A 27,577-nucleotide genomic window follows, 5' to 3' on the forward strand; every position below is an offset into this window, starting at 1 on the left:
TTTGCGCCCGGATTGACTATTGCTCCCAAAGCAGAAACTCTATCCATGAATATTTTTCTGGGACTTGTGTCTATGCAATCAGTGTGGAGGCTGCTCTTTGGTGTGTTTTTCTTACACTGAAAAAATAGCTTTATTTTAATCATTAGATGAACAGAAGGCATCTTAAGTCTTCCTTTTATGTTGAGTGAGCTGCCTCTGATCTCTCTCCAAATGAGATTGTTCAGCATCATCTTTAAAACAGTCTAATAAAGGGCATGGCCTGTGTGCCCACATACTTGTTTCACAGGTGAGTCAGCTCCACAACTGCTTGATCTAAACTCAAAAGATTGAAATAGCCCTTAAATTCTTTACTTACAACTGGTAAGGCGGGAGGAAACTGAGCTTTGTCTTCTGTCATTCAGAAGTGAAGAAGTGAGTGCAGTACTGTCTTAGTAAAATGTTTTAGTGCAACTACTTTGTGGTGGTGCTTCCAGCCATGGCAGTCAGAATGGTGCAATCCCTTGATAATATTACCTCTCAAATTCCACTTGCGTGCCGGGATGAGTGCCAAAAAAATTTATCAACCACCTGCTTTACATTAAACCCTTTCACCTGACATTAACAACCAGGAAATAAACTTCATCTATTATTATTTTAAGACCCTGAAAATCTTGTTCTTTACTAACTTTTGGTCTGTTTCTAATTGATTTCCTAAATATCTGTTTATCGACTGCTCCAGTTTAAAATCTCATTTTTTTCGGTTCTTCCTAAATTATTGTGACACCAGCTGTTTACATGCTGGGTGCATGTGCAATATTAAAACCTTCCTCCCTCTCTACTCATTGATGAGATTAACTCCTTTCATCATATCTTCCTACCTGAACTTCTGACAGGTTACATCATCCGGTGCTTCATTGAGTCAGCAGAACAATCAAAAAAATGTAACCAATTTGAACAGTCACTGCGACACATCACATCAAACTGCACTATTCGGTCATCTGAATGGCTAAAGAAACAGATCTTGAAATTGGTTTTCAGCCAATTAGAGATGGACATTCCATAAGGTTATAAAGGCTTCAGAAATGGACAAGTAGGATGGTGGTGGCAAAGCAAAATGGGTAAACTTAATAAATATAGATAAAAAAGAAACGATAAGATAGATAACAGATAAAGAAGCTGAGAGAATAAGAAAGGAAAAGATTTTTTGCATGGTTGCTAGAGTTTTTTTTAAATGTTGTAGTAAGGAAACAACTCTTCATGTCTCCGTTATATTTTATTAACCCTTGGGGCACCATGATGAGTTTACTCATCCCACTGTGCTGTTGCTCTGGGATTTATCAATAAGTGAACAAGTTTATCGGTAGCCCTTTCCCATTTCGATGTGGCCTAAGTGACTGTTGACACCGCTGTGTCAGCCAATAAATTGGAGGCAGGGTGGGACTTATACCTAAACCGTGAATTTGTGAGATCACATTCCTTCTTGTTTTGGCTTTTAATTGGCTAAAATGGCACCATGCACACTTTTTTGACGAATCAAAAAACAATTTTTTTTAATTGCTCCCATATCTAACATTGAGAGTCAAAGATAGGAAAGAAGGTAAGTAAAACATTTTATAGTTGAATGTGTGAAAAAAAAGTATCAGGAAGAAATGTAAAATTAAAGTTAAAATTAGGTCGGATAAAGAATAACACAAAAGCGAGGATGCAAGGATGAAATGTCAGGGCTAGCAAAATGTATGGTGGGAAAGGGGCAGAGGGCCTTCAAAATAGACCATTCAGTCTTGCCACCCCATTCCCACTGGATTTCCACTGGTACCATTTTAACTACTCACGGCAGTTAGGTGGCTGAAGAACTTGCTGGAATTAGGCAAGAGCCTTTCTAATTTATGCAAATCAGTCCTAGCCAATGAGACCCCGCATGTATTTTAACCTGGGCTTAAGTGGGGAAGCCATTACAGCTTTCCCGCCAGGTGAAGGCAGGTCGTGTGAAAAGATGAAGAGGTCCTTCCAAGGTAAGTGGAGAATTTTCCTTTGTGGGGCCAGGAGGAGCTGGGATACTCATCAGACTGGGCCCCAAAAGAAAGTCACAGCCTCCGCTGCCCCGGACTCAGCTGTGTTTATTTGCAACACAATTAGGTTGGACCAGATTTCTGATCGGTCCCCTTGGAAGACAAGACACACCTAGCTGTTTGTCTGGAATGTGTAATTTGATCCTGCCTGCTGCAGACAACCCTGCAATGTGTAATTTGAACCAGTCTTGTCAAGCAACCTACAGAAAGTGGAGCTGTAGTTAGCTTTGTTAAGACCCTCTGTTATCGTTCTGCAATTGTAATTATAGATGTCTTTGGCTGGTAAAATAAAAGTCTTTGGCCTAGAAATTCAGGGGTATAGTGCTGGCTGTGAAGGCCGGTTCTGATGAAAAAATGACAGCCGATGCACTTGCACCTGCTTCTGGTGGGTCCTGTGGCGACTGCTATTTTGCGCAGGTCGGCAGCACTGCCAATGCCAGCGCTTGCTAGAGGAATGGAAATGAGGCAGATCGTGATGTCAATGAGTGTGCAACTATGATTTGACGCACGATCTGCCGTTTTCAACGTTACCGCTCCACTTACTGTCCTCTCTTAATCACGACCAGCTGATCAAACTTCCAGGAGCAGGAAGGAGCCCCCAGCAGTGCTATTTAAAGGGATCATCAACAACATCTTTCAGCTGACATGGTTTGCTCTGTCTATGTTTCTGCAACTCTTGCAGCTTTCTAAACTTGTTTAAAGTTGCTGAGGTGAGGGAGTGGAGTTACAATTGGAGAACGCCTTGATTCTCATTTAAAGGCTTCTGCTCACACTTGCTCACAGTCATGCAGGCTCTACTTGCACTCCTCCTCTCGCTCGAGTACCTTCGGGGGCAGGAGCAGAGGCAGTGGAGGAGGAGTGCTCTCAGCAGGAGGCCTTAATACACTTAGTGTATTAGGAGACACCGCTTCACCAAAGGGATGGTCACGGAACTCTGCCACCTCCTGCAGCCTCAGAACAGGGCAATCACGGCTCTCCCAGTGGCCCTCAAGGTTATCACGGCCCTAAATTTCTTCACCAGCAGATCCTTCCAGTCTGCAGCAGGAGACATAGCTAACATTTCTCCGTTCACCATCATCGTTGTATCTGGGAGGTCACCGAGGATCACTCGGAGAAGGGACTTCATTAGCTTACGAGCACGCATGTGGCTTTGCCAGGATAAAAACATAGAAACATAGAAATAGGTGCAGGAGTAGGCCATTCGGCCCTTCAAGCCTGCACCACCATTCAATAAGATCATGGTTGATCATTCACATCAGTACCCCTTTCCTGCTTTCTCTCCCTACCCCTTGATCCCTTTAGCAGTCAGGGCCATATCTAACTCCCTCTTGAATATATCTAACAAACTGGCATCAACTCTGCGGTAGAGAATTCCATAGGTTAACAACACTCTGAGTAAAGATGTTTCTCCTCATCTCGGTCCTAAATGGCTTACTCCTTATCCTTAGACAGTGACCCCTGGTTCTGGACTTCCCCAACATCAGGAACATTCTTCCTGCATCTAACCTGTCCAGTCACGTCAGAATTTTATATGTTTCAATGAGACCCCCTCTCATTCTTCTAAACTCCAGTGAATACAGGCCCAGTCGATCCAGTCTCTCCTCATACGACAGTCCTGCCATCCCGGGAATCAGTCTGATGAACCTTCGCTGCACTCCCTCAATAGCAAGGACTTCCTTCCTCAGATTAGGAGACCAAAACTGAACACAATATTCCAGGTGAGGCCTCACCAAGGCCCTGTACAACTGCAGTAAGACCTACCTGCTCCTATACTCAAATCCCCTCGCTATGAAGGCCAACATGCCATTTGCTTTCTTAACCGCCTGCTGTACCTGCATGCCAACTTTCAATGACTGATTTCATGACACCCAGGTCTCGTTGCACCTCCCCAATTCCTAATCTGCCGCCATTCAGATAATATTCTGCCTTCCATGTTTTTGCCACCAAAGTGGATAACCTCACATTTATCCCATGGTACAGAGTGCCATTGACTGCACACGTGGCTTTGCGGGCAGCATATACCAATCCTGAGATGTTCTGTAATCACACAGGCTACCACTCCCTTAATCGACAGTTGCGGTGCGACTACGCCCAGTGCATCATGGTGAATGCCTGCTACCCTGGCAGCAGTCATGATGCCTTCATCTTGTGCCAGTCCGCTGTGCCAGCAATCGCCCAGCCACCCCATCAAACCTGAGGATGGCTATTCAGAGACGAGGGCTATGTGCTCTGCACCTGGCTGTAACTTCCCTCCGCAACCCCACCACTTATGGCCAGCATTCATATAATGACAGCCATGCTGCCACCAGGAACATCATCAAGCAGACCATCACTTGGGAGGAACCATAAAATGGGACACCCACAATGTACAGGAGGGCTCCTCCCAAATGGTCAAGACAGTGGAACCATTGCTTTAGCATTCTGATGGTCTGCTTGACAGCTTGGCCATCATAAGGGCACAGCCTTTGCCACCAGGGATTGCTGGACCGCCTGAGGAGGAGACAGGCAACAAATCCCTGTTCCGGACAGGCGGTCCATGAATACCACATCAGACTTTGATTTCAGTGAATGAAACCCCAGATCCCCATTGCTCACCACTTCCCCTTCATATCATCCCTTGTCACGAAACATGACAGCGTCCTCCTGGGGGAAAAACTGAAATGAGAGCCACCACAAAACACATTCTTCCCCTATCGCCCCCAACCTCAAGTCCCTGATCTGCTGCTCCACCCATTCCCCCCCCCCTCGAGTTCCTGACCTCATTTCCACCCCCCCTTCTCTCCCCCCACCCTTCTCCACCCCCCCACACCCTTCTTCTCCCCACCCACCCTTCTCCCCCCGCCACCCTGCACCACCATTCAATAAGATCATGGCTGATCATTCCCTCAGTACCCCTTTCCTGCTTTCTCTCCATACCCCTTGATCCCCTTAGTCGTAAGGGCCATATCTAACTCCCTCTTGAATATATCCAATGAACTGGCATCAACAACTCTCTGTGACAGGGAATTCCACAGGTTAACAACTCTCTCAGTGAAGAAGTTTCTCCTCATCTCAGTCCTAAATGGCCTACCTCTTATCCTACGACCATGTCCCCTGGGTCTGGACTTCCCCAATATCGGGAACATTCTTCCCGCATCTAACCTGTCCAGTCCTGTCAGAATCTTATGCGTTTCTATGAGATCCCCTCTCATCCTTCTAAACTACAGTGAATAAAGACCCAGTTGATCCAGTCTCTCCTCATATGACAGTCCAGCCATCCCTGGAATCTGTCTGGTGAACCTTCGCTGCACTCCCTCAATAGCAAGAACATCCTTCCTTAGATTAGGAGACCAAAACTGAACACAATATTCTAGGTGAGGCCTCACTAAGGCCCTGTACAACTGCAGTAAGACCTCCCAGCTCCTATACTCAAATCCCCTAGCTTAGAAGGGCAACATACCATTTGCCTTCTTCACTGCCTGCTGTACCTGCATGCCAACTTTCAATGACTGATGAACCCAGGTCTCGTTGCACCTCTCCTTTTCCTAATTTGCCGCCATTCAGATAATAATCTGCCTTCGTGTTTTTGCCCCCAAAATGGATAACCACACATTTATCCACATTATACCGCATCTGTCATGTATTTGCCCACTCACCTAACCTGTCCAAATCACCCAGCCTCTTAGCGTCCTCCTCACAGCTCACACCGCCACCCAGTTTAGTGTCATCTGCAAACTTGGAGATACTGCACTCAATTCCTTCATCTAAATCATTCATGTATATTGTAAAGAGCTGGGGTCCCAGCACTGAGCCCTGCGGCACTCCAGTAGTCACTGCCTGCCTTTCTGAAAAGGACCCGTTTATCCCGACTCTCTGCTTCCTGTCTGCCAACCAGTTCTCTATCCACGTCAGTACATTACGCCCAATACCATGCGCTTTGATTTTGCACACTAATCTCTTGTCCGGGACCTTGTCAAAAGCCTTTTGAAAGTCCAAATACACCACATCCACTGGTTCTCCCTTGTCCACTCTACTAGTTACATCCTCAAAAAATTCCAGAAGATTTGTCAAGCATGATTTCCCTTTCATAAATCCATACCTACTTGGACCGATTCTGTCACTGCCTTCCAAATGTGCTGCTATTTCATCCTTAATGATTGATTCCAACATTTTCCCCACTACTGATGTCAGGCTAACCAGTCTATAATTCCCTGTTTTCTCTCCCTCCCTTTTTAAAAAGTGGTGTTACATTAGCTACCCTCCAGTTCATAGGAACTGATCCAGAGTCAAAATGATCACCAATGCATCCACTATTTCTAGGGCCACTTCCTTAAGTACTCTGGGATGCAGACTATCAAGCCCCGGGGTTTTATCGGCCTTCAAACCCATCAATTTCCCTAACACAATTTCCTGCCTAACAAGGATATCCTTCAGTTCCTCCTCACCAGACCCACTGTCCACTAGTACATTCGGAAGGTTATTTGAGTCTTCCTTCATGAATACAGAACCTAAGTATTTGTTCAATTGGTCTGCCATTTCTTTGTTCCCCATTATAAATTCACCTGAATCCGGCTGCAAGGGACCTACGTTTGTCTTCACTAATCTTTTTCTTTTCACATATTTATAGAAGCCTTTGCAGTCAGTTTTTATGTTCCATGCAAGCTTCCTCTCATACTCTATTTTCCCCCTCTTAATTAAATCCTTAGTCCTCCTCTGTTGAATTCTAAATTTCTCCCAGTTCTCCGGTTTGTTGCTTTTTCCAGCCAATTTATATGCCTCTTCCTTGGTTTTAACACTATCTTTAATTTCCCTTGTTAGCCACGGTTGAGCCACCTTCCCTGTTTTATTTTTACTCCAGACAGGGATGTACAATTGCTGAAGTTCATCCATGTGACCTGTAAATGTTTGCCATTGTTGATCCACCGTCAACCCTTTAAGTATCCTTTGACAGTCTATTCTAACAAATTCACGCCTCATACCGTCGAAGTTACCTTTCCTTAAGTTCAGGACCCTAGTTTCCGAATTAACTGTGTCACTCTCCATCTTAATAAAGAATTCTACCATATTATGGTCACTTTTCCCCAAGGGGCCTCGCACAACAAGATTGCTAATTAGTCCTTTCTCATTACACATCACCCAGTCTAGGATGACCAGCTCCCTGGTTGGTTCCTCGACATATTGGTCTAGAAAACCATCCCTAATACACTCCAGGAAATCCTCCTCCACCGCATTGCTACCAGTTTGGTTAGCCCAATCAATATGTCGATTAAAGTCGCCCATGATAACTGCTTTACCTTTATTGCACACATCCCTTATTTCTTGTTTGATGCTGTCCCCAACCTCACTGCTACTGTTTGGTGGTCTATACACAATTCCCACTAGCGTTTTCTGCTTTTTGGTATTCCGCAGCTCCACGCATACCGATTCAACATCGTCCAGGATAATGTCACTCCTTACTATTGCATTAATTTCCTCTTTAACCAGCAACGCCACCCCGCCTCCTTTTCCACTCTGCCTATCCTTCCTAAATGTTGAATATCCCTGGATGTTGAATTCCCAGCCTTGGTCACCTGGAGCCATGTCTCCGTGATGCCAATTACGTCATACCTGTTAACTGCTGTCTGCGCAGTTAATTCGTCCACCTTATTCCGAATACTCCTTGCATTGAGGCACAGAGCTTTCAGGTTTGTCTTTTTAGAATTTTGCTGTAATGTGGCCCTTTTTGTTCTTTGCCTTGGGTTTCTCTGCCCTTCACTTTTACTATTCTCCTTTCTATCTTTTGCTTCTGCCTCAATTTCATTTTCCTCTGTCTCCCTGCATAGGTTTCCATCTCCCTGCCATGTTAGTTTAACTCCTCCCAACAGCACTAGCAAACACTCCCCCTAGGACATTGGTTCCGGTCCTGCCCAGGTGCAGATCGTCCGGTTTGTACTGGTCCCACCTCCCCCAGAATCTGTTCCAATGTCCCAGGAATTTGAATCCCTCCCTTTTGCACCACTCCTCAAGCCACGTATTCATCTGAGCTATCCTGCGATTCCTACTCTGACTAGCATGTGGCACTGGTAGCAATCCTGAGATTACTACTTTTGAGGTCCTACTTTTTAATTTAGCTCCTAGCTCCCTAAATTCGTCTTGTAGGACCTCATCCCGTTTTTTTTTTACCTATATCGTTGGTACCTATGTGCATCACGACAACTGGCTGTTCACCCTCCCTTTTCAGAATGTCCTGCCCCCGCTCCGAGACATCCTTGATCCTTGCACCGGGGAGGCAACATACCATCCTGGAGTCTCGGTTGCGGCCGCAGAAACATCAATCTATTCCCCTTACAATTGAATACCCTATCACCATAGCTCTCCTACTCTTTTTCCTGCCCTCCTGTGCAGCAGAGCCACCCACGGTGCCATGAACTTGGCTGCTGCTGCTCCCCCCTGATGAGTCATCCCCGTCAACAGTACCCAAAGCGGTGTATCTGTTTTGCAGGAGGATGACCACAGGGGACCCCTGCACTACCTTCATTGCACTGCTCTTCCTGTTGGTTACCCATTTACTATCTGGCTGTGTATCCTTTACCTGCGGTAAGACCAACTCGCTAAACGTGCTATTCACGTCATTCTCAGCATCCAGAGATGGGCGCTCACGTCCGCATACAACTACGCCATCCGCAACAGGCCAGACACACAAAACTGCGCTGATGCTCTCAGTAGGCTGCCATTGCCCACCACGGGGGTAGAAATGGCGCAGCCCGCAGATCTAGCCATGGTTATGGAAGCATTTGAGAGTGAGCAATCACTCGTCACTGCCCGGCAGATCAAAACCTGGATAAACCAGGACCCCTTATTATCTCTAGTCAAAAGCTGTGTGCTTCACGGGAGCTGGTCCAGTGTCCCAGTGGAAATGCAGGAAGCGATAAAGCCGTTGCAGCAGCGCAAAGATGAAATGTCTGTACAGGCAGACTACCTTCTGTGGGGCAATCGAGTAGTGGTTCCCAAGAAGGGCAGAGACTCCTTCATCAATGACCTCCACAGTACTCACTCGGGCATTGTAATGATGAAAGCGATAGCCAGATCCCATGTGTGGTGCCCCGGTATTGATGCGGACTTAGTCCTGCGTTCACAGATGTAATACATGCTCGCAGTTAAGCAATGTACCCAGGGAGGCGCCGCTAAGTTTATGGTCTTGGCCTCCAAACCGCGGTCTAGGGTACGTCAACTATGCAGGCCTGTTCTTGGGTAAAATGTTCCTTGTGGTTGTAGACGCGTACTCCAAGTGGATTGAATGTGAGATAATGACGACAAGCACGTCCGCTGCCACTACTGAAAGCCTGCGGGCCATGTTTGCCACACATGGCTTACCTGATGTCCCGGTGAGCGACAATGGGTCATGTTTTACCAGTGCTGAGTTCAAAGAATTCATGACCCGTAACGGGATCAAACATGTCACATCTGCCCTGTTTAAACCAGCGTCCACTGATCAGGCAGAGAGAGCAGTGCAAACCATCAAGCAAGACTTGAAGAGGGTAACTGAAGGCTCACTGCAGACTCGCCTATCCCAAGTCCTGCTTAGCTGCAGCACGAGACCCCACTCCCTCACTGGGATCCCACCTGCTGAACTGCTCATGAAAAGAGCATTTACGACGAGGCTCTCGTTTAGTTCACCCTGATCGTCATGAACAGATAGAGAGCAGGCAGCTTCAACAAAGTGCATACCATGATAGCGCAAATGTGTCATGCGAGATTGAAATCAATGATCCTGTATTTGTATTGAATTGTGGACAAGGTCCCAAGTGGCTTCCCGGCACTGTCGATGTCAAAGAGGGGAGCAGGGTGTTTCGGGTCAAACTTTCAAATGGACTCATTCACTGGAAACACTTGGACCAAATCAAACTCAGATTCACGGACTATCCTGAGCAACCCACATTGGACCTTACCTTTTTTGATCCCCCAACATACACACCAGTGTCAACCGGCATCACAGTTGACCACAAAGCAGAACCCATCATCCACAGCAGCAGCCCTGCAGGACCCAACACACTAGACAGCCCAGCAAGGGTCCAACAAATGAATCAACAATACCAGCTTTCACACAGAGACGATCAGCCAGGGCAAGAAGGGCCCCAGATCAACTCACATTGTAAATAGTTACAACTATTGACTTTGCGGGGGGAGTGTTGTTCTATATGTGGACTTGTATTTACTCTGTACAGCCACCAGAGAGCTCATCCCCTGGAGTTGCAAGGGATCCCATAATCCCTTGGGACCACAGGTATTTAAGGTGGCTTCACAGGTTGGAGGGGCACTCTGGAGACTTGCAATAAAAAACTACGGTCACACTTTGAGCTCATAGTGTTCAGTCTGACTCTTTCTCCATACACAACAAAGGCTTTCTAGCCAACATTTTCTCGTGTTCGAATTATGCCCTGCCTGGGGTTTCCTCTGTTTCTTCTATCTTTCCTGATCTTCCCCCACCTGGGGTCTTCTCTATGTTGCTTCGGATATTCTCTTTCATTGTGTTCAATTCACTTGAATTTGTTCCTCATTCAATTCGGGTATCGGTTTTCCTTGCATCCCGATGGCCTTCTCCATACCCTTCTCGGATAGTGTCTATCATTGTCTCATTGATGGTTTTTTCCCTTTAGTTCAGGGTTTATAATGTATCCCTTTAAACCTGCGGGGTAAAGCAGAAGTTCGTATCCATTGATGGCGCATGAGGTATCTCCTCCCTTATTTGTGACCGTCATCTCAGTCGCCGGGGTGCTCACACACCATTCCCCATTTGGCCATATCCACAGTCGTCTTTGATCATTCCTAGTGGATCTCGACATAAAAGAACTTGGTTATTTTTATAACAATCATCTGTGCTGACTTTTGGTACTATTGCTCTCTTCAATTACATATCTGGATTGTCACGGTACCATACGCGAGTTTAATTTCTTTTATCCTCTATATTTGTTTGGTATAGGGATCTCCCTTTGTCACATCATACTGTGGTATAGATTTTAAAGTCCGGTTACACATCTGATCTTTGGGACCCAAGCATGACTGTTTCTCCGCACTTCACAGGCATTAGTCATGTTTTTGTTCAAGGTTCAGTTAGTAAATACATCAAAAACATAGAAACATAGAAAATAGGTGCAGGAATAGGCCATTCAGCCCTTCGAGCATGAACATAAGAATTAGGAACAGGAATAGGCCATCTAGCCCCTTGAGCCTGCTCCGCCATTCAACAAGATCATGGCTGACCTGGCCGTGGACTCGGCTCCACTTACCCGCCTGCTCCCCATAACCCTTAATTCCTTTATTGGTTAAAAATCTATCTGTGATTTGAATACATTCAATGAGCTAGCCTCAACTGCTTCCTTGGGCAGAGAATTCCACAGATTCACAACCCTCTGGAAGAAGAAATTCCTTCTCAACTCGGTTTTAAATTGGCTCCCCTGTATTTTGAGGCTGTGCCCCCTAGTTCTAGTCTTCCTGACCAGTGGCAACAACCTCTCTGCCTCTATCTTGTCTATCCCTTTCATTATTTTAAATGTTTCTATAAGATCACCCCTCATCCTTCTGAACTCCAACGAGTAAAGACCCAGTCTACTCAATCTATCATCATAAGGTAACCCCCTCATCCCCGGAATCAGCCTAGTGAATCGTCTCTGTACCCCCTCCAAAGCTAATATATCCTTTCTTAAGTAAGGTGACCAAAACTGCACACAGTACTCTAGGTACGACCTACCAATACCCTGTACAGTTGCAGCAGGACCTCCCTGCTTTTGTACTCCATCCTTATCGCAATGAAGGCCAACATTCCATTCACCTTCCTGATTACCTGCTGCACCTGCAAACTAACTTTTTGGGATTCATGCACAAGGACCCCCAGGTTCCTCTGCACCGCAGCATGTTGTAATTTCTCCCCATTCAAATAATATTCCCTTTTACTGTTTTTTTTTTCCCCCCCAAGGTGGATGACCTCACATTTTCCGACATTGTATTCCATCTGCCAAACCTTAGCCCGTTCGCTTAACCTATCTAAATCTCTTAGCAGTCTCTCTCTGTCCTCTACACAACCCACTTTCCCACTAATCTTTGTGTCATCTGCAAATTTTGTTACACTACACTCTGTCCCCTCTTCCAGGTCATCTATGTATATTGTAAACAGTTGTGGTCCCAGCACCGATCCCTGTGGCACACCACAAACCACCGATTTCCAACCCGAAAAGGACCCATTTATCCCGACTCTCTGCTTTCTGTTAACCAGCCAATTCTTGATCCATGCTAATACATTTCCTCTGACTCTGCGTACCTTTATCTTCTGCAGTAACCTTTTGTGTAGCACCTTATCGACTGCCTTTTGAAAATCTAAATACACCACATCCATCGATACACCTCTATCCACCTTGCTCGTTATATCCTCAAAGAATTCCAATAAATTAGTTAAACATAATTTCCCCTTCATGAATCCATGCACCACCATTCAATAAGATCATGGCTGATCGTTCAGCTCAGTACCCCTTTCCTTCTTTCTCTCCATACCCCTTCATTCCTTTAGCCGTAAGGGCCATATCTAACTCTCTTGAATATATGCAATGAACTGGCATCAACAACTCTCTGTGGTAGGGAATTCCACAGGTTAACAACTCTGAGTGAAGAAGTTTCTCCTCATCTCAGTCCTAAATGGCCTACCCCTTATTCTTAGACTATGTCCCCTGGGACATCGGGAAATTCTTCCTGCATCTAACCTGTCCAGTCCTGTCAGAATTTTCTGTTTCTATGAGATCCTCTCTCATCCTTCTAAACGCCAGTGAATACAGGCCCAGTTGATCCAGTCTCTCCTCATATGTCAGTTCTGCCATCCCGGGAATCAGTCTGGTGAACCTTCGCTGCACTCCCTCAATAGCAAGAGCGTCCTTTCTCAGATTAGGAGACCAAAACTGAACACACTATTCCAGGTGAGGCCTCACCAAGGCCCTGTACAACTGCAGTAAGACCTCCCTGCTCCTATACTCAAATCCCCGAGCTATGAAGGCCAACATACCATTTGTCTTCTTCACCGTCTGCTGTAGCTGCATGCCAACTTTCAATGACTGATGTACCATGACACCCAGGTCTCGTTGCTGTTGAGTCCTTAACTCTTAAACATAATCACACGAGGCACGTACTGCAGACACAGTCACTCTGACCTTCACCTTTATTACCTGGACCAAGGAGTGCTGGCCCTGCGAGGGACCTCCCCTTATATACCTGAATCTCCAGGTAAGGAGTATCTCCCACAAGTACACCCCCTGTGGTCAATGTGTGCATTTCTAGTAAGTATGCACAGTATGTAGTGGTTACATGAGGGTTACAATTGTATAAGGGTTACAGTAGTATGCTGGTTACATACATAACATCACCTCCCCCCTCACGTCTTTTTGACTCAAAGGTTAAGTCTGTCATGTGGTCGACACTCTCGTGGAGCGCCGCAGTTGAGACTCTGGTGGCAGAAACGCATGCCAAGACTCGGTCACCTGAGGTGATTCCGGGCTGGCCGCAGGGACTGTGCATGCTGGTGATTGTCCTTGTTGATCGTCCACTGGCAGTGGTGTGGTTGACATCTCATGCTCTTCTTCATGTTCATCGTCTTTACTTAGTCCAAGTGTTTGCGGCATATCTGCCCATTATTGAGTCTGACCACTATGACCCTGTTTCCCTCTTTACCAATTACCGTGCCCTCCAGCCACTTGGGTCCCAATGCATGGTTAAGTACAAATACCAGATCATCTATTTCTATACACCTCTCCCTTGAGTTACGATCATGGCACTCGGTTTGGGACTGGTGCTTGCCCTCAACAATGTCTGCCAGGGTTGGGTGGATGAGGGACAGCCGCGTTTTGAGCGTATGTTTCATGAGGCGTTCCGCTGACGAAACTCCCGTGAGCGAGTGCGGCCGGGACCTATAGGCCAGTAGGAGGCGCGATAGGCGGTACTGCAGAGAGGGTCCTTGGATGCGGAGCATGCCTTGCTTTATGTCTTGGACCGCACGTTCCGCCTGGCTATTGGAAGCCGGCTTGAACTGCGCCGTCTGGACATGTTTGATGCCATTATCCGACATAAACTCCTGGAATGTTCTTATGTTCTAATTCATGGCTGGTGAAACACGGGCCATTGTCGCTGACCATGAATGTCCGGTAAGCCGTGGGTCGTGAAAACCGTGAGCAGGCTCTCCACGGTGATGGATGTCGTGCACGAGTTTAAAATGATGCACTCGATCCATTTCGAGTATGCATCGACAATTATCAAGAACATTTTTCCCATGAAAGGGCCCGCATAGTCCACGTGAATGCGTGACCAAGGCTTGGTGGGCCAGGGCCACGGGCTGAGCGGGGCCTTCCTGGGAGCTTTGCCCAGCTGGGCACACGTTGTGCACCTGCGAACCCAGTGTTGCAGGTCTGAATCAATCCCCGGCCACCATACATGTGACCGGGCAATGGCCTTCATTAAAACGATGCCAGGGTGCTCGTTGTGGAGTTCCCTGATGAATGCTTCCTTCTCCTTCTGGGGCATGACCACTCGACTGCCCTATAGCAGGCAGACAGCTTGGATGGAGAGCTTATCCATCCGTCTCTGAAACGGTCTGACCTCCTCGGGGCACGCTCCATGCATGGGCGCCCAATCCCCCGTCAGGACACATTTCTTTATCATGGATAGGAGGGGGTCCCTGTTGGGCCAGAGTTTGATCTGGCGGGCTGTGATGGGGGAGCCTGCTGTGTCAAAAGCCTCAACGGCGATGACCATCTCAGCGCTTTGCTCCGCCGCCCCCTCGGTGGTGGCAAGGGGAAGCCTGCTGAGCGCGTCAGCGCAGTTTTCGGTGCCTGGCCGGTGCCGTATGGTGTAGTCATATGCAGCCAGCGTGAGAGCCATCGCTGTATGCGAGCTGACACATTTGCATTGACCGCCTTGCTGTCGGACAACAGAGAAGTTAACGGCTTGTGGTCCGTTTCTAACTCGAACGGTCTGCCGAAAAGGTATTGGTGCATTTTTTTCATCATAAACGCAAGCGAGTGCTTCCTTTTCGACCATGCCGTACCCACACTCTGCCTGGGAGAGTGACCTGGAGGCATAAGCCACCGGTTGGAGTTGTCCGTCTCCATTAGCCTGCTGCAACACACACCCAATCCCGTATGATGATGCATCGCATGTTAAAACTAGTTTTTTTACAGGGGTCATACACCGTTAACAGTTTGTTAGAACAAAGCAGGTTCCGCGCCCTGTTTAAAGCCCGTTCTTGACAGTCCCCCCAAAACCATTCGCAACCCTTACATAGGAACACGCGTAATGGCTCCAACAATGTACTTAAGTTCGGCAGGAAGTTCCCGAAATAGTTCAAAAGTCCCAGGAACGATCGCAAATCCGATGTGTTGCCGGGCCGGGGCGCACGACGGATCGCCTCTGTTTTGGATTTGGTTGGCCGGATCCCGTCTGCGGCAACCCTCCTGCCCAAAAACTCGACCTCTGGGGCCAAAAACACACACTTGGCCTTCTTCAGCCGCAGGCCTACCTGGTCCAGCCGGCGTAGCACCTCCTCCAGGTTTTGGAGGTGTTCCTCGGTGTCTCGACCCGTTATTAGGATGTCGTCCTGGAATACGATTGTGCCGGGAATGGATTTCGGCAAGCTTTCCATGTTTCTCTGAAAGATGGCAGCCGCCAAACGGATGCCAAAAGGACACCTGTTGTAGATGAATAAACTCTTGTGCGTTGTGATGGTGGTCAGAAGCTTGGATTCTTCAGCCAGTTCCTGAGTCATGTAGGCCGAAGTGAGGTCCAATTTAGTGAATAGCTTGCCACCTTGCCAAAAGATCCTCCACCCTCGGGAGCAGGTATTGGTCCTGCAGGGACACCCGGTTGATGGTGGCTTTGTAGTCACCGCAGATCCTAACCGAGCCATCCGCTTTAAGGAAGGAACAATGGGATTTGCCCAGTCACTGAATTCAGCGGGCAAAATTATGCCCACTCTGAGCAGCCTGTCCAGTTCACTTTCAATTTTCTCACGCATCACATACGGCACCACTCTGGCTTTGTGGTGCACTGGTCTGGCGTCGGGGTGATGTGTATAACTACTTTTGTGCCCTTGAACGTTCCGACGCTGGGTTGAAACAGTGCCCCGAATTTTTGTAGTACCTGTGAGCATGAGCTTCGCTCCACAGATGAAATGGCGTGCACATCCCCCCCAATTTCCAGTTCATCTCAGCTAGCCAGCTCCTTCCAAAAAGCGCGGGGCCATTTCCCGGAACAATCCAGAGTGGCAGCCGGTTCTGTGACCCGTTGTGTGTTACCACCACGTTTGCACTGCCTAGCACTGGAATGATCTCTTGGGTGTACGTCCGTAGCTGCGTATTAATTTGTTCCAGTTTGAATCTGCCATGCGTTTGCCCATTTACCCAACCTGTCCAAGTCACCCTGCAGCCTCTTAGCGTCCTCCTCACAGCTCACACCACTATCCAGCTTAGTGTCATCTGCAAACTTGGCGATATTACACTAAATTCCTTCATCTAAATCACTAATGTATATTGTAAATAGCTGGGGTCCCAGCAATGAACCGTGCGGCACCCCACTAGTCACTGCCTGCCATTCTGAAAAGGACCCGTTTATCCCGACTCTCTGCTTCCTGTCTGCCAACCGGTTCTCTATCCATGTCATACATTACCCCCAATACCATGTGCTTAATTTTGCACACCAATCTCTTGTGTGGGACCTTGTCAAAAGCCTTTTGAAAGTCCAAATACACCACATCCACTGGTTCTCCCTTGTCCACTCGGCACCCACCGCTCCTTTAGGTTGTATTCCTTCTTGTTTGCGCTGCGCATGATCAATATAGGCTTCTCCCTGTTATTACCATGTCATCCGTCGCGCTTCAGGACATACACCAACCCAGCTCGGTTTTCGTCCTTCCGTGGTTCGCTATAACTTAGTATACAGATTACCCTCTCTTGGTTCTTTATACAGATTACCTCCTTCCCTGTCAATGCTACAGCTCTGCAGGTGGTACAGAAAACATACTCACTGCAATATCAACTGCCACATCCTGGGGTCGGAGTGTCCGCACCCTGCTCGCAGCGCCAAATGTTGGGGTTAAAAAGAAGACTTCGCTTCCTCAAGCTGGACTCCCTGATATAAGGAATCGACACCCGCCCTCTTGTATAGCGACCACGGAATCACTCAGACGAAACCTTGGTTTAACCAGTTTATTCAAGCATGCTAATGAAGGGTTCCCATGAACACGTCTCCGATCAGCGGTTTTGCAATTACAATTATACAGTTTTTCAAGTTGTGCGACCCTCCTACAAAACCACTGATTGGCCTACTGCTATCAGCGAAGTTACATTGATTTGTTGACCCTTATCAGACTGGCTCTGAGTGGCTCTTCCCGGACGACCACGTCTGCATTTCAAGGAACTTCAGCTCAAAGTTGTTGAGCTGGAGACTGAGGTGCAGACATTGCGGGGCATCAGGGAGGGGGAGAGTTACCTGGACATTTTGATACAGGAGGCAGTCACACCCCTTAGGTTAGGTAGTGGTACAGGTCTGGTTAGTGATCAGCGACACAAGGGTGTGATTGCAACTCAGGCAGGTAAGGGGACCCCAGGAGGAGCCTCAGCCTTTGTCCTTCAACAGCTGCGAAGTTTTTGCTGCCTGTGTGGATGAGGGTAAAGTCTGCAGGGTGGATGAGCAAACTGGCCATGGCACCGTGGTAAAGGAGGCCAATCAAGTGGAGGAGGGAGGGGAGTGAAAAGGAATTTTGTAGTGGTAGGGAACAGTATAGTCAAGGGGATAGATACTGTTCTCTAGCCACGACCGAGTTCCGATGGCTGTGTTGCCTGCCCAGTGCCAGGGTTAAAGATATCTCTTCGCAGCTGGAGAAGAATTTGGAGTGCTCCACATAGGAACCAACGAGCTAGGTAGAACTGGGAATGAGGTTCTGCTGAGAGAGTTTGAGGAGCTAGGGTCCAAATTCAAATGTAAAACCTCAAAGGTAATAATCTCTGATTGTTACCTGAGCTATGCACACATTGGCATAGGACTGGCTCAAAGTGTGGTGTAGAATAGAAACATAGAAAATAGGTGCAGGAGTGGGCCATTCGGCCCTTCGAGCCTGCACCACCATTCAATAAGATCATAGCTGATCATTCAACCTCAGAACCCTTTTCCTGCTTTCTCTCCATCCCCTTGATCCCTTTAGCCGTAAGGGCCATATCTAACTCCCTTTTGAATATATCTAATGAATTGGTCTCAACAACTTTCTGCGGTAGAGAATTCCACAGGTTAACAACTCTTGAGTGAAGAAGTTTCTCCTCATCTCATTCCTAAATGGCTTATCCCTTATCCTTAGACAGTGATCCCTGGTTCGGACTTCCCCAGCATTGGGAACATTCTTCCTGCCTCTAACCTGTCCAATCCCGTCAGAATGTTACATGTTTCTATGAGATCGTCTCTCATTCTTCGAAACTCCAGTGAATACACGCCCAGTCGATCCAGTCTCTCCTCATATGTCAGTCCTGCCATCCCGGGAATCAGTCTGGTGAACCTTCACTGCACTTCCTCAATAGCAAGAACGTCCTTCCTCAGATTAGGAGACCAAAACTGAACACGCTAGTCTAGGTGTGGCCTCACCAGGGCCCTGTGCAACTGCAGTAAGACCTCCCTGCTCCTATAATCAAATCCTCTAGCTATGAAGGCCAACATGCCATTTGCCTTCTTCACCGCCTGCTGTACCTGCTTGCCAACTTTCAATGACTGATGTACCATGACACCCAGGTCTCATTGCACCTCCCCTTTTTCTAATCTGTTACCATTCAGATAATATTCTGCATTCCTGTTTTTTGCCACCAAAGTGGATAACTTCACATTTATCTACATTATACTGCATCTGCCATGCATTTGCCAACTCACCTAACCTGTCCAAGTCACTCTGCAGCCTCTTAGCATCCTCCTCACAGCTCACACCGCCACCCAGCTTAGTGTCATCTGCAAACTTGGAGATATTACATCAAATTCCTTCATCTAAATCACTAACGTATATTGTAAATAGCTGGGCCCCAGCACTGAACCCTGCGGCACCCCACTAGTCACTGCCTGCCATTCTGAAAAGGACCCATTTATTCCGACTCTCTGCTTCCTGTGTGCTAACCAGTTCTCTATCCACGTCAATACATTGTGTGGGACCTTGTCAAAGGCCTTTTGAAAGTCCAAATACACCACAGCCACTGGTTTTCCCTTGTCCACTCTATCAGTTACATCCACAAAAAATTCTAGAAGATTTATCAAGCATGATTTCCCTTTCATAAATCCATGCTGACTTGGACCGATCCTGTCACTGCTTTCCAAGTGCTCTATTTCATATTTAATAATTGATTCCAACATTTTCCCCACCACCGAGGTCAGGCTATAATTCCTTGTTTTCTCTCTTCCCTCCTTTTATAAAAAGTGGTGTTACATTAGCTACCCTCCAGTCCATAGGAACTGATCCAGAGTCAATAGAATGTTGGGAATTGATCACCAATGCATCCACTATTTCTAGGACCACTTCCTTAAGTACCCTGGGATTCAGCCTATCAGGCCCTGGGGATTTATCAGCCTTCAATCCCATCAATTTCCCTAACACAATTTCCTGACTAATAAGGATTCCCTTCAGTTCCTCCTTCTCGCAAGACCCTCGGACCCCTTGTATTTCCAGAAGGTTATTTGTGGCTTCCTTAGTGAAGACAAAACCAAGTATTTGTTCAATTGGTCTGCCATTTCTTTGTTCCCCATTATAAATTCACCTGATTCTGACAGTAAGAGTGCATCTGCGAATGAGGTGGAAGCAGGGAATAATGGTAAAAAGTTAAAATTAAAGCTTTTTATCTGAACGCACAAAGCATTTGTAACACGATAGATGAATCTGTGGTACAAATAGAGATAAATGGGTTTTTGAACTAATAGCCATTACAGAGATGTGCGGGGCCAGAAAGCCAGAATTTTTTTCAAAGTCCCAATAGAAATTGGTCATAGTGGGGGCGGGACTTAGACAGGAAGGAGCTTAATTTGGGGCAGGATCAGGACTCCGCCGCTGTCAATGCGGTGGAGTAGTGGTGATGTCACAGCCCGTTAAAGGGGAGAGATTCAGTCATTTTTTACCTTTGACCACTGGGCCACCAGGGTGGGTTTTGGCATGGTCAAGAGGGGGTGCCAGACTGCCCGTTGGCGGCCCGGCTGAACCCAGGGGCACTGTCTTGCCAATTAGGAAGTCAGCCGGCAAAAATTAATAGATGACGGCCGCGGCAGTGGGCCCTTCCCTTTAAAGGCTGCCAGGCCGCACTCAGTGCGCAGAAGGTGCACAGACAGAGAAAGCAGTCGAGGGCACCACCTGACGGGGATCGACGGATGGAGGTGAATTTCGGTCGCTAAGTTTTTGGGCCCAAGTTTCCACACGATAAAAAACGGGCGCCCCTCCGAGCTGGGCGCCCGTTTTTCGCGCCACAAAGTGCGCCTAAAAAAACCCTCCGTATTCTCCACCTCCCTGCAGGTCCTCTGGCCCTCGGCGCGGCGCAGCAGGAGCTGTAGGGGGCGGAGCTAGGACCCTGCGCCGAAAACAGTGCCGGGAGCTCTGCACATGCGTGCTACAGTGGGCACGCAAGTGCAGTAGCTCCAGGCGCCCGAAACTGTGTGGGAGGGGCCCGAAGCACGCAGCCCCTAGCCCTGGCCGAATGGCCTCACTGGGGCTGCGTGAATAAGGCTCCTCCCACGGCCAGCTCCTGCTTCCTGCCGACTCCCGCTCCTGCTCTCCCTCCCCCCCCCCCCCCGGACCCGACTCGACCCGCCTGTCGCTGCCGCTCCTGCTTCCCCGCCGCTCCTGCTTCTGCCCCCCCCCCCGACTCGACCCGTCTGCCGCTCCCGCTCCCACCCGACTCTACTCTCGCCCCCGGACTGAATCCGACCTGACCTCCCCCTCCCCGACCTGACCTCCCTCTCCCCGACCTGACCTCCCTCTCCCCAACCTGACCTCCCTCTCCCCGACCTGACCTCCCTCTCCCCGACCTGACCTCCCTCTCTCCGACCTGACCTCCCTCTCCCCGACCTGACCTCCCTCTCCCCGACCTGACCTCCCTCTCCCCGACCTGACCTCCCTCCCCGACCTGACCTCCCTCCCTCCCTCCCTCTCTCTCCCCCTCCCTCCCTCCCCCTCCCTCCCTCCCCCGCCGACCCAACCCGAACCGAACCTCTCTTCCCGACCCGACCCAACGCCACCTTCCTCTGGTGCTGGGGACGGGCCCTGCCCGAAATCTCGGGCCCGGCCCGTTCAGCCTTCGGTCCCGACGGCAAACCGCTTCCTAAAGGCCTGCCTGAAGAACTTTCACACAGGTAGGAACATGCTTTATTTAATCTTTTCTTTGCTTATAAATGTTTATTCAGGTTGGATTTATTTGTATAATATTTGTATAAGTATAACTAAGGATTTATTGTAGAATTTAATGACTTCCCTTCCCCCACCCCCCCCCCCCCCTCGTTCCCTACGCCTAATTTGTAACCTGCGCCTGCTTTTTTAATGTGTAGAACAGGTTTTTTCAGTTCTACAAAAATCTTCACTTGCTCCATTCTAAGTTAGTTTGGAGTACGTTTTCACTGTGGAAACTTAGAAATCAGGCGTCAGTGGCCAGACACGCCCCCTTTTGAAGAAAAAATTCTGTTCCAAAGTAGAACTGTTCTACCTGACTAGAACTGCAGAAAAAAAAAATGTGAAGAATTGCGATTTCTAAGATAGTCCGTTCTCCACCAGTTGCTCCTAAAAATCAGGTGCAAATCATGTGGAAACTTGGGCCCTTTACGTTAACTAAAAGTGGCGGTGCACGAACTGATGACGTGCTTGTGGTGGTCATCAACATCGGGTGGTATGGGGTCCAGGCTGAAAAATCCCTGACTTGAATTTGGGCCACAGGATTCCGCCGCATGGCTGCCGCAAATGGGCATTAACGGGTCTCTGAGACCCTGAATTTCGGCCCCGTGGTTACAAGGTGACCAAGGTTGAGAACTAAATATTGCAGGATTCTTGATGTTTAGAAAAGACAGGCAGAATGGAAAAGGAGGGGAAGTAGCCATGATAATAAAGGATGACATAAGGACAACAGTGAGAAAGGATCTTGGCTCAGAAGATCAGAAAGTAGAATTCGTATGGGTGCAGATAAGAAATAACGAGGCAGAAAACACTGTTGGGAGTAGTTTTAGGCTCCCTAACAGTAGCTATACCATTGGACAGAGTATTAATCAAGAAATAATCGGAGCTTGTAACAAAGTAAAACAATAATCATTGGGGACTTTAATTTTCATGGATTGGGCAAATCAAATTACCAATGGTCATCTGGAGAATGTTCATGGAATGCATGTGAGACAGTTTCCTGGAGCAACAGGTTGTGCAACCAACAGGCTATTTTAGATTTTGTATTGTGTAATGAGACCGGTTTAATTAGTAATCTCCTAGTAAAGGATCCTCTAGGGAAGAGTGATGATAATATGATAGAATTTCACATTGACTTTGAGAGTGACGTACTTAAGTATGAAACTGGAGTCTTAAACTTAAATAAAGTAAATTACATTGGTATGAGGACCGAGTTGGCTAAGGTAGATTGGGAGAGTTGTGCCATGTGGTGATTTGTGCCTGCAGCTCACCAACCCCCATTTACCATAACAACGTGCTTTTACACTCAAAGCCATCTTAGACTGCCTCGCATTTGTCCCCCTATCTGATCCCTCTTATTTCTGAACTATTCTTTACCCTAGTGCTTTTCATCTCTCCCAGTCCGATGTGAACCTCGTTTCTCCTCTTTGGTGTTGCATCTGGTGCCCAACCCTTCCAAATTTGTTTAAACACTCCCGCAACACTTGTTAACTTTCATACGAGGACATTTGTGAAGTGCAACCCATCTGACTTGTACAAGTCCTTCCTGCCCCAGAACTGATCCCAATGCCCCAGGAATATGAAGCCCTTCCTCCTGCACCATTTCTCTAACCACGTGTTAACCTGTCTTATCCTACAGTTCCTATACACATTACATGTGACACTGGGAGTAATGCAGAGATTACTATGTTTTTTGAAGTCCTGTCCCATCCTTGCTATTTCCTAAAACTCTGACTGCATGACCTCAACTCTTCCTTCCTGTGGCATTGGTTTCCACAAGGATGCTCTGGGGCAGAGTGATCATTATATGATAAAATTTCACATTTAGTTTGAGAATTACATTCTTAAATCCAAAACTACAGTCTTAAATTTAAAGCCAATTACATGAGTATGAGGGTGGTCATTCAGTGGCTAAGGTAGATTGGGAAATTAAATTAAAAGGTATGACGGTAGATAAACCGTGACAAACATTAAAAGAAATATTCCAAAATTATCAACGAATATACATTCGAATTTAAAAACTGGGAAAAGTGATCCACCCACAGCTAACTAAAGAAGTTAAGGATAGTATTAGATTTTTAAAAAGAGACTTATAATGTTGCATAGAATAGTAGTAAGCCTGAGGATTGGGAGAGCTTTAGAAACCAGCAAAGGATGACCAAAAAATTGATAAAAAGGGAAAAAATAGACTGAGAGAAAACTAGCAAGAAATATAAAAACAGATTGTAAGAGCTTCTACAAGTATGTAAAAAGGAAGAATGTAGCAAAGGTAAACATTGGTCCCTTAGAGGCTGAGTCAGGAGAATTTATAATGGGAATAAGAAAATGGCAGAGACATTAAACAAATATTTTGCATCTGTCTTCACAGTAGAAGATACAAAAAGCATACCAAAAATAGTGGGGAACCAAGAATCTAATGAGTGTGAGGAGCTTAAAGTAATTAATATCAGTAGAGTAAAGTACTTGAGCAGCTAATGGAACTTCAAGGCGACAAATCCCCTGGACCCAATGGCCTATATGCTAGGATTCTAAAAGAGGTGGCTGTAGAGATAGTGGATGCATTGGTTGTGATCTTCCAAAATTCCCTAGATTCGAGAATGGTCCCTGTGGCTTGGAAGGTAGCAAATGTAATTCCGCTATTCAAGAAAGGAGGGAGAGAGAAAACAGGGAACTACAGGCCAGTTAGCCTGCCATCAGTCGTTGGGATAATGCTGGAATACATTATTAAGGAAGTGGTAACAGGGCACTCAGAAAATTATATGATAAGGCAGAGTCAACATGGTTTTATGAAAAGGAAATAGTGTTTGACAAATTTATTTGTTTTTTGAGGATGTAACTAGCAGGGTAGATAAAGGGGAATGGATGGATGTAGTATATTTGGATTTCCAAAAGGCATTTGATAAGCTGCCACATAAAAGGTTGTTACGCAATATAAGGGCTTATGGATTTACGGGTAATATATTAGCATGGATCGAGGATTGGTTAACGGACAGAAAACAGAGTAGGGATACACAGGTCATTTTCAAGTTAGCTCAAGTCTGCCATTTACAATCTATTATTGACTTAGATGAAGGGCTCGAGTGTAATGTATCCAAGTTTACTGACTATATACAAAGCTAGGTAGAAAAGTAAGCTGTGAGGAGGACAAAAAGAGCCTGCAAAGGGATATTATCAGGTAAAGTGAGTGGGCAATAAGGTGGCAGACGGATTATAATGTGGGGAAATGTGATGTTATTCACTTTGGTAGGAATAATAGAAAAACAGACTTTTTTTTAAATGGTGAGAGACTATTAGATGTTGGTGTTCAGAGAGATTTAGGTGTCCTCGTACAGGAAAAACAGAGGGTTAGCATGTAGGTACAGCAAGCAATTAGGAAGGCAAATAGCATGTTGGCCTTTATTGCAAGGGGGTTGGAGTACAAGAGTAAGAAAGTCTTGCTAGAATTGTAAAGGGCTTTGGTGAGACCACACCTGGAGTACTGCGCACAGTTTTTGGTCTCCTGATCTGAGGAAGGATTATAATTGCCTTAGAGGCTTTCAACAAAGGTTCACTAGATTGATTCCTGGGATGAAAGAATTGCCCTTCTAGGAGACATCGAGTAGATTGGGCCTATATTCTCTGGAGTTTAGAAGGTTGAGAGGTGATCTCGTTGAAACATTAGATTCTGAGGCGGATTGACAGGGTAGATGCTGAGAAGTTGTCTCCCCTGGCTGGAGAGTTTAGAATTAGGGGGTACAGTCTCAGGATAAGGAGTTTGGCCATTTAAGACTAGATGAGAAGGAATTTCTTCACTCAGAGGGTTTTGAATCTTCGGAATTCTCTACCCCAGAGCTCTCTGGATGCTAAACCATTGAGTATAATCAAGGCTGAGATAAATAGATTTTTGGACTCTAGGGGAATCGAGGGATATAGGGATCGGGTGGAAAAGTAAAGTTGAGTTCGAAGATCAGCCATGATCTTATTGAATGGCAATATGGCCAACTCCTACTTCTGCTCCTAATATGTTTCTTGCATTTCTGATGCTCAGACCTGGAGTTACGGTGTTGACTTTCCTTCTCTAATGGCTTGATGTACAGTAACTATTATATTATGGTATTTGAGAGTCACTTGAACCTTTCACATAACGAGGGATAATTGAAAATCAATTGGTTTCAATTCTCTACTACTTTTGTGCTATTTCTCCTATTTAGTTTGTGTTACAATCTAAGATCAGTAATCCTGCTTTATTTTTTCTCCATTTTCTTTTTAAAGCTATGTTTTTTTTAAATTTCAATCAATTGTTAGCATAAGCAGAATGTGACTGGGGCACAAGTATTTTTGTTTATGACCTTTACCTTTAGATATCAGAAGCATTTGATAACACACATGAATAGGAATACAGGATTGGATATGCTCCCTTCAGCAATCCTGCCAGGATCTTCTCAATACTAAAGCAACTCTTTAATGGGACAGTTACAGGCATAGGCAGTTAGCACTGCAGATTCCTGTACTCGGTTCAAACACAATACAACACAACAACTGACGTGTGGATAAGTGAGCTTGGAGCCTGTACTTGCTGACCATTTGAAGACAAAACTTTTGATAGAATTGGGGGGAAAAAACTCCAATCCAACACAACAATGAGACATGGATACTTGCTCATGATTTCCATGTAGCAGGTTCCCAGTCTGGGCTATACTGCTGGGAAAAAGTGGTGGAGGCGGCAAAATCATAAGGCCAAAAGTTGTAGGCTGGTTTGGTGCATTAATGCCAGTGACAAAATTCCTTAATACAAAAGCAAAATACTGCGGATGCCGGGATCTGAAACAAAAACACAAAATGCTGGAAATCTCAGCGGGTCAGGCAGCATCTGTGGAGTGAGAAAAAGAGTTAATGTTTTTGGTCAATGACCCTTCGTCAGGGCAAAATGACTTGTTTTCCCTGTTGAATGGGGATTTGGGAGAGAGAGGTGGAGTTTTTTTTTAAGTAATCTATTCTGGTTACATTCAGCCAGTTCCTCTTCTACATCTTCCATGTCTTTTCTGTTTCTTCTTACACTTCTGATCCAGTGCAATCGTTTCAGCCTCTATAGCTATTGATATAAGTACTATTCTATTGAAAAAGTAAAATGTTGCTTTCAGGCACTTTTGAGGCTTTATTTTTTTTAAACAGGACACCATTTTAATCAGCAAGGTTACAATTGATTGCAGCACACAAGCCTTTACATACTGTTGCCATTTGTTCTGTCTGCTCAATAACTGGAAGGCCTCATTTCTACTCTGTTTGATCTTAAAATGAATACAGTATTCTTTCTGTATTCTACTTCAGAACTCAACCCAATTTCCATAAGTTAATCACTCATCAGCTGTTGATTTTATATAATGGGAGCCACATTGCATTTAACGTGTTGCAATTAATGTAAAAAGATGCAAGCAAGTTGAAAAGGTTCAAGTGAAATCAAAAGGAAAGTTATATTTCCATTGGTTAGAATGAAGCATTTATACGCAAGGTCGGGAATATAAATCCTGCTGTCCCACCATATAAACTCAATCCTGTTGTCCTTATTCATAAACTTCCTTATATAGGTGAAACTTGCCTTGGTGCAAGCTTTAGTATATGTATTCAGTCTTAACTCAATAATTTACCTTTTATTTCTTATTTTCTAGGAGGAAGAGCAACAAAAAAACACAATTGGATTGAAGTATCCAGGGTATGGACAGAATAGGAAGTGCTTTTATATTCATCATAGTTTGAATAAGATTTTAAAAATTGAACTCTTCAGATTCCAGTGACTCCTGGACTTGTGTAGAATGATATCAATGGCACATAACTTGAACAAGCAAATCGTACATCTGTAAATAAGTTAGTGGGTGTTGAGGTTTCAGACAGTAAATGTGATTGAAGGATAATGCATTATTAAACTGTGTAAACATGTAATGAGCAAACTTAAAATAAAACTGCTTTTCACATGAAGCTTTAGTACAGTTTGTCCTTAACCTCATTGTGTATTGGATTATAGATGCTTTCATCCTTTGAATCATATTTATTATTTATGCACTTTTTCTCTCTAATTTGTCCTATTTTTGTTTTCTTTTCTGTGGTTTTGCATTACAGCAGTTCTGGCCTTGGCTGTTCTGGTCTTGTAGCTGGAAAAGTTTCCAAAGTCTGAGCT

At 46.0% G+C, this 27,577-nt stretch overlaps 1 protein-coding gene across 2 annotated transcripts in view; it reads left to right on the forward strand.

Annotated features, from left to right (window-relative positions):
* The window catches only part of LOC139272661 (radial spoke head protein 3 homolog), an 85,908-nt gene extending 58,551 nt beyond the window's left edge, over window positions 1-27,357 (forward strand). For both annotated transcript variants that reach the window (XM_070888745.1, XM_070888744.1), the window contains exon 9: window positions 27,072-27,357. The gene's annotated coding sequence lies outside the window, so the exon portion shown is untranslated. The remainder of the gene's footprint in view (window positions 1-27,071) is intronic.
* The last annotated feature ends 220 nt before the right edge of the window (window positions 27,358-27,577 follow it).

This window comes from Pristiophorus japonicus, chromosome 9 (assembly GCF_044704955.1).
Source record: "Pristiophorus japonicus isolate sPriJap1 chromosome 9, sPriJap1.hap1, whole genome shotgun sequence".
In the NCBI taxonomy this organism is placed as follows: domain Eukaryota; kingdom Metazoa; phylum Chordata; class Chondrichthyes; family Pristiophoridae; genus Pristiophorus; species Pristiophorus japonicus.